The sequence below is a fragment of the Mchenga conophoros genome, linkage group LG13 (genome assembly GCF_057382185.1).
Source record: "Mchenga conophoros isolate Kocher_MC1m ecotype Shallow Benthic linkage group LG13, M_conophoros_male_GT1.1, whole genome shotgun sequence".
Classification (NCBI taxonomy): Eukaryota; Metazoa; Chordata; class Actinopteri; order Cichliformes; family Cichlidae; genus Mchenga; species Mchenga conophoros.
In genome coordinates, this window is record NC_140538.1 from 30,263,508 (window position 1) to 30,272,317 (window position 8,810).

Consider the following 8,810-nt stretch of genomic DNA (forward strand, 5'->3'; position numbering starts at 1 on the left):
ATAATAATAATAATAATAATAATAATAATAATAACCGCAGCCTCTTTGTTTCATTTAAGTGGGATGATTCATAATACATACATATAAACATTGCTACGAGTACAATGTATGTATTCCCTGCTCCGTTTATATGCAGTGTAGGCTGCCCACTGCTTCACTGAGTGAATGGGTCAAATGCAGAGAAAAACAAGTAATTTCCCCATGGGGATCAATAAAGTATCCATTATTATTATTATTATTATTATTATTATTATTATTATTATTATTATTATTATTATTATTATTATTATTATTAATTAAAGGTTTAATCAAGCTGTTTCAAACTAATTCACTCAGCTTTGCCTATCTTGCTTCTCTTACTTTATATCGAAACCATTCACCCTTAGCTGTCCCCCTGACTTCATCCATTATGGTCATCTTAACATCTCCAGCTTGGCCTCCTTCTCTTTTTGTCAGTGCCACCACCTCCAAACCATATATCACAGCAGGTCTCACTATAATTTTGTAAATGTTCCCTTTCATTTTGGCTGCCGTCCTTCTGTCACAAATCACTCCTGACAATCGCCAGGTACTCATAACTGAACTCATCTACCTTCACTAACTTTACTCCTTGCATTTTCATCTATCTAGCGGTCTCTTTCTTTCTTTCATTCACACTCATGTATTCAGTCTCACTTCTAGTGACTTTCATTCCTCTTCTCTCCAGTACATACCTCCAGGTGGCTCTTGTTTTTACCTGCTCCTTACTCTCACCACGTACAGATCACAATTTTTTCTATAAACATCGTAATCAATGAAGAGTCTTGCCTGACCTCATCTGTAAACATGTCCTTCAGTCATTCAACCAAGAGGTTCAGAACAGGATCTTGATGTAATCCCACCCCCATCTTGAACCCATCTGTCACTCGTTCTGCACACCTCACCACTGCCCCACTGTCCTGTCCTCCCTCGCCACTCTCATATACTTGCCCCTCCTGACTTCCTCATGCAGTACCACAGTTCCTCTCTGGGCTTGGTTATGGCTCATCAACTTATCCGTTTGTATTTTTTACAGGTCTTTACATTCTTATTCTTGATAACTGGTACCAGTATACTTCTCCATTCCTCAGACATCCACTTAAGTTTTTCCTCTATTGCCATATCTTTCTCCTCGATGCAAATCTGAGAAAAGTTCCAACCCGACTCCTCGTCTCCATATCCCTACAGTTTTCATCTCTTCCCTTAGTGTCCAGCCTCAATTACAACTCCGTATAAGCTCCTTCTTTGCCTTTGCTACTTTTCGCTTTACTGCACGTCTAACTTCCCAGTGCTCCTGTCTACTTTCTTCATCTCCCTGACTATCCAGTTTTTTATTTACTAACCTACTTTGCACTTCCTTATTCCACCACCAAGTCTCCTTGTCCTTCTTCCTCTGTTCAAATGATAAACCAAACACAATCTTTGTAGTTTCCCTTAGCATGGCAGCTTTACTTTCCCTCTGTGCAGTGAATTGATTCTTCCCGCTACAACTTTAACCATTTAATCCTTGGGTCTTCCTTCACGTGCTTTCCTTTCTTGGTTTCCAAAGCACACACTGCTATACGATGCTTCCGAACTACATTCTCCCCTGCCGCCACATTACAGTCTCCTATCTCTTTCACACTGCGCCTTCTGCAGAAGATGTCGTCCACATATGTGAACCTTTGTCCATTCTTACACTATGTCCTCCCTCTTCTTGACCGCAAGTATTTCCATCCTTTTCGCAAAACTAATGACCATTTGTGCTCGCTCCTTAACATCATACCTACCCAACACTTCCCATGTTTCCTTCACCTTAATGTCCGTTAAAGTCTGCTTTAATTACTAGTCTCTCCACCTTAGGACACTCTCTACCACTTCATCCAACTTATTTCAGAATTCCTCTTTCTCTTCCAACTGGCATCCAACATGTGGAGCATATGCAGTGACAACATTCATCATCACCCTTTTGATTTACAGCTTCAAACTCAGTATCCTGTCTGACACTGTTCACATACTCTTCTTCAAGATTACCCCTACTCCACTTCTCTTCCTATCTATACAAGAACAGTTCAAATCAAATCAAGTCAAATCAAATCACTTTTATTGTCACATGACATGTGCAGGTACATTGGTACAGCACATGTGAGTGAAATTCTTGTGTGCGAGCTTCACAAGCAACAGAGTTGTGCAAAATACAATAATGTAAACAAGCAAAATACAAGAATGGCTACATCTGAAACTAATAAATATATGTACAATATATAATAGTATATGCATTTCTGGATGTGTATACTAAATATTTTTCTATGTGTGTGTGTGTGTGTGTGTGTGTGTGTGTACACATATTTTACAAATTAAATAGAGTAAACAATAAATAAAATATACAAAAATATACAGAGTGAGACATGTGCAAAACAGTGGCATTACTGTACAGTATGGAGTGCATAATGTTAAAGTTCCAGTAGTGAAGCTGAGGTGTCTATGACGTGTTCAGCAGTCTGATGGCCTGATGGAAGAAGCTGTCTCTCAGTCTGCTGGTACGGGACCGGATGCTGCAGAACCTCCTTCCTGATGGAAGCAGTCTGAACAGTTTATGGCTGGGGTGACTGGAGTCCTTGATGATCCTCCCCGCTTTCCTCAGGCAGCGCTTCCTGTAGATGTCTTGGAGGGAGGGAAGCTCACCTCCAATTATCCGTTCAGAGCACCGCACTACTCGCTGGAGAGCTTTGCAGTTGTAGGCGGTGCTGTTAGAAGAAAGTGAAGAAAGTGTACTTTATTGGTCCCCGTGGGGAAAATCCCTCTCTGCATTTAACCCATTCACTCAGTGAAGCAGTGGGCAGCCATTGGGCGCCCGGGGAGCAGTGTGTGGGGAGGGTACCTTGCTCAGGGGTACCTCAGGGTAGCTGTTCAGGGGAATCGAACCCCCGACCTTCCAATCATGGGGCCACCACTCTACCTACTGAGCTATCCCTGCCCTGTTGCCATATCAGGTGGTGATGCATCCAGTGAGGATGCTCTCAATGGCACAGTGATAGAAGGTCCTGAGGATGCGGGGGCTCATGCCGAATCTTTTCAGTCTCCTGAGAAAGAAGAGGCGCTGCTGCGCCTTCTTCACTGTTTTGTTTGTGTGTACTGACCACGTAAGATCCTCAGCCAGATGTACATCAAGGAACCGGAAGCTGCTCACTCTCTCCACAGCAGCGCCGCTGATGGTGATGGGGGTGTGTACTTCTCTGCACCTCCGGAAGTCCACTATCAACTCCTTTGTCTTTGCGACGTTGAGGGTGAGATGGTTGTCTTGACACCAGTGGGTCAGGGCGCTGACCTCCTCCCTGTAAGCCGTCTCATCACCGTTGGTGATAAGACCCACCACTGTAGTGTCGTCCGCAAACTTCACAATGATGTTGGAGCTGTTAGTGGCTGTGCAGTCGTAGGTGTAGAGTGAGTACAGGAGAGGGCTCAGTACACACCCCTGTGGAGCACCAGTGTTCAGTGTGACGGGGGATGAGGTGATGCTGCCCAGTCTGACCACTTGGCGTCTGTCAGACAGGAAGCTAAGGATCCAGCTGCAGAGGGAGCTGCTCAGTCCTAGATCCTGCAGTTTCCTGTCCAGCTTCGAGGGAACGATGGTATTGAATGCTGAGCTGTAATCTACAAACAGCATCCTCACATACGTGTCTCTCTTCTCCAGGTGTGACAGGGCAGTGTGTAGTGTCAGGGCTATGGCATCATCAGTGGACCTGTTGTGGCGGTATGCGAACTGTAGAGGGTCCAGTGAGTCGGGTAGTGCAGAGCAGATGAAGTCCCTGACCAGCTTCTCGAAGCATTTGCTTACGATGGGGGTCAGGGCTACAGGTCGCCAGTCGTTCAATGAGGAGATGGTGGAGGATTTGGGTACAGGGACGATGGTGGCCATTTTGAAGCAGGCTGGGACTACAGACAGAGAGAGGGAAAGGTTGAAGATGTGCGTGAACACTCCAGCCAGCTGAGCCGCGCATGACTTGAGGACGCGGCCGGGAATCCCGTCCGGACCAGTAGCTTTGCGTGCGTTCACCTTCCTGAAGCACTTCCGCACATCCTCCTCAGACACAGTGTGCGCACTGACGTCATCCGCGGTGCGCACACTGTCCGGTCTCATGGTGTTCGCTGTGTCGAATCTAGCGTAGAATACGTTTAGATCCTCACACAGAGAGGCCGTGGTCTGCGGTGTGCTGGTTTTCCCTCTAAAGTCTGCGATCGTGTTTAGTCCAGTTTGAATCTACCTCCAGTGCCCGGGGACTTGCTTCCTCTCCGTCTGTCCTCCTGCACACACAATACATGTACGTATCTTCTCTTCATCATTTCAGTCAGCTCTCTTCCTTTCATAGCCCCTATATTTAGTCCTTACTCTCCACTTTTCTTTCTCTCTTGCTGTTTCCTAACATGCCTTCCCTCTTTCCTTTCCTTTCCCTTTGGAATCAGCCAACAGTAGCACAGTTTCCACTAGCACCCTATTGGCCAACAGCACCAGAAACTGGGCATTGGTCGATCTGGTATAGAAATCTCATTCTTTATGATACACATCTATTCTATGTCCTCCCCATTTATTCGGGTGTGGGACCAGCTCTAGGAGCCCATTGACATATGAATGATTATCTGCCTTGATCCCAATTTAATATGAACTAGCCTACAGTAAAGCTACAGTGAATGTACTTTTATTGATCAGTGTAATTTTTTCTCTAAATAAAATCAATGCCATTTAAACCAGATGATGTCCTTCCCTTGGAGTAGGATACAAGTCCCCTGTATGAAAAGAGAATGTAAAATACTTCATTAGTGTATTGAGGAATAACTCTTTTTCATTAACTTAAAGGTCTAATTATGCCATTGAATAGCTGTGGGTTACCCTGCTTTGCCAAGCAGATGAACGCTATATAACAAATTAATTAGTCACGGTCTAAGTATCTCCTGTTGTATAAAAAATGCTATTGAAGAGGACCAAGAGTACATTTCTAAGTGTCCTTTACGTGGCTGCGTTGTGTTGTTATTGATCTTATAGGTAACTTTTGCTTTAAAAAAAGTCTCCTGTGTATCAACCTTGTAAAAATATAGCAGGTTCCAGTCGGGCAGGTGCTCAAAGTGTCATCTATAAATTCCAGCTTCACACACACAGCCTGGCACTCCCTTTTTACACTTAAAGTGGACTCCACTTCTGCATAAATACTTCAAATAGTCAATAAGGGCAGTCGGTGTGAGCAGCAACACGCAATAAAATGGAAGAAGAGGTGGTGCTGCATTCTGACACGGGATTGGGCCTTCAAACCAGCCTCTTATATACTGCTTATTCAACTTATTTACACAGATCAATAGCAGTTTGTTTTCGGGAATTCAAGCGTCCCTGTTGTAACCGAGCTTGATCTCCGTTTTGCTGTACAACACGGTCAATACCACGGCTGGCTAATGAACACAGTCTGCAGGAACAAAACGCTGGAAACCAAGGGTGATGGTTGTGGTGGACACAAACTCACACATTTCTCTCCACTCATCGCTCTCAATCAAGCGTGTTTTATTCCAATGAAAGGAGAAGCAAAATGCCTACTCTTGTTGTTCCTGTCGGCGTGCACCTGCAGTGAGCCTATCGATCTACCGGCACCCTTAGGGCCTAATTTAACTCTCAAGGATTCTGCTATGAAAGGAAGAAAATAAAACATCACTGGTTGAACATCAGGTAGTCGCAGGAAAAAGGAGGAGAAACTGGGTCTGCTTTGGATTGGAGATCAGCTCTAAGTCATGTGTGCTGTTTGTCTGAAGATCAATGGAACAACACTTATAATGAATATAGTCTAATTATTGCACTACAGAGCTCACGATGTGTCTGAATAGCTGCTATTACTGAGCTTATATCAAATGGGATAAGGAATGTTTTTAATTGCATACCTGTAGCCCTGACTAAACGGCATTTTACAAATGTGAGAATCATCACTTTAGTATATTGTTAGATTTTTTAAATAAAATGGCCAGGCAAGTTGTCCTTAAGGACCTCTGTCCCTTTTGATGCTATTTTATATATTTCCTGTCTGTAAACTAAACACTTAACGTGGACCCAAGAACGTTGATATCAAAGTTATTTTACAATGTGGGCCACACAGCCACACTGAAAAAATGGAGTCGACATCAAGCGATGATGAGCTTGTCTTGATATTTTTAAACAAGAAAAGGAAGACACTGAGACTCTGAGTTTATCCAATTCTCCAGCAGAGGGGACAATTACAGCTGTATCACATATTTCAGAATGTAAGTGGGGCAGTTTGAGCTCTTGGTGATACAGTTGGGACCTTTGATGAGGAGAGAAATAGTTTCAGAGAGCCATTTGACCTGGAGCAGTGTGTAGCTGTGTGTCTTTGGTAAAATAGCATCATTTTACTATTTACATATCATTGTATAATCATTACGGTGCACATTTTAAGCTATGAGCACATTTTTTGTCAGATCCGTTTAATCGCATGTGAAAAAAATCTGAAAAATCGAGCTCGATCCAACAAAATAAAAGCATGAAATTCATCCTGTTACACGGTTGGTGTGAATGGCTGCTCTAAGTATATGTGAGTCTGAAAAAAACATTTTAATTCTCTGTCATTTAGTTGTGTATTGCTAAATTACTTTGGTGCACGATGAATGGGTATCGGGAGGTCTTTATCAGTACAAAAACCTATAAAAAGTCAGAAAATGCAGTTAAAAGTCCAAGATTTATGCCCTCCTTCAAATTTTCCAAAGCCATCCAGTGAGGCAGATTGGAGTCTTTGCTGAGCTGAAACTGGCCCTTGGACCTTATGTTTGACACCCATGTTATAGAAGAATACTAGGATAATAAGAATAACTACTATAAATAAGGAATATAGAGATCATGGGGCCTTTATTATAAAACGTTTCCATTTCTTGTTTGTTTGTCTGTGTACAGATCACTGGTGACTTGGTGGATGTTAGTGTGCCAACCGCTTCGGATTTTATCGTGCGTGTGCTTAGGTCATTAAGAAATCATGACCATTTGAGCTGTTATAACATTTTCCAACAATATTCCTTTAAGTAGCCCTCTGCTGGAAGAAGCTGTTAACTTGAGTGGGACCAGCAGAGGTTAAACGACTGAAATGAGTGAAGTCTTTGTCCTTCTCCAGTAGGATACAGTAGGTACACAGCCTCACACCCGATCGATCCAGAAGTCACCAGTGTTAACTTCATTGATACTGTAACCAGGTTTTAACCTTCACCCTCCTCCATCTCTCTGCCATTTCCTCTCTGTTGGCTTCCCTCTTTTCACTTGCCCTCTACCTCCCTTGGTCTCTTCTCTCTCTTTCCTCCCTTAGTCTGCAACCTCCTCACCCAGGGTAATTGTTCTGTGGGCTCAACGGCACCGGCTGAACGACACTGCGATTTCCTCTCACCGCCTCTCATAGTCCGGGCTAAGTGACACCAATCTCGGCGAGGGCGCGACACCATTTTGTGTAACTGGCCCTCGTGATGGAGATGGCATAATTGTCCTAATTAGGAAGGGGAGCGCGGATCGGGGCGGCCGCAGCTCTGACCCACCCCGGCCTGAGTCCATATGGTGGGAGGCTGATAATGAGCCAGTTAATGTGCTGTGTCCATCAGTAAGAGATACTCAGTATGGACGCGGTGGCAGAGAGATGGAGGAGGTTTGACTCTCTTTGCCCTCCTTTCGATTCCCTCTCTCAGTCACACATAAATTTCCATTTTGGCTACAATCTGAAACCAAATTCACCGATGTATGTTTATGTGCTTAATTACCTACAGTAGCCATACCTGTCGGGACATTAGTGGGCGTTACATTTTGTCGGTAATTATGGACATCCTTTCCCTGCATCATAAATGACATTTTCAAACTGTTTCATTTTATGAGTCATTTGTTTCTGGCCTTGACTCTCAGCTCCCGTCATGCAGCTGTGTCACTATTTCATGTTGCGACTTTGTTCCCTTTATGAATATGAGATGTATTCCTGGTTCAAATGAAAGTAATACAAATCTAATGGCCAGTAATGAGATGCTGTTTCGCTGTTATTGGGCGTGGGCTGTGTGTGTGTGTGTGTGTGCATTGTCAGTGCTGTGTATGATTTGATGCTAATAAAGCCATACTTTCTGCTCCAGGGAGCAAGCACTGACCAGGATTCAGATTAGGCCTTAATGGCTTCCAGGCCTGAGGCTAAATTGAAATGTAAAACTCCAAACCAAACATCATTTAGTTCTTACGTTTCTTGATGTGGCCCAGCAAGTGGAAATTGGAGACGTGTAGCTGTTTAAACTGTAATTTGCTTTCTTTAGTGCAAACATTGAAGTGCACTGAAGAGACTGCACCCAGTGAAACGAAGACGCACGTCTGGATTTGTGTTGTGATGCAATAACAGTTCATTTGCGCTAATCTGCGTCCACTCAGCAGCTTCTTCCCTATGAATTCAACTCCTTAAGCACTTATGGATTTTCTCCCTGGTGTGTGCTATCCAGAGAAAACTTATCAAGCAGCGGATTGAATGTGCTACAGAACATTTCAAATATAAGATTTTCAGCACTGACTGGGCTCAACTGACCACATACTGATGTTTTGATTTGTTTATCCATGTTAATATACAATGTTATTCAACTGCTTGTTAAAACAAATATCTAATCAGCTGATCACATGGCAGCAACCCAATGCATTTGGCTGGCTAGCTTGCCAGCTAGCTTGCCAGCTAGTTAGATAGATAGATAGAGTATCAGAATGGGGAAGAAAGATGATTTAAGTGACTTTGAATGTGGTGTGGTTGTTGGCACCAGATGGGCTG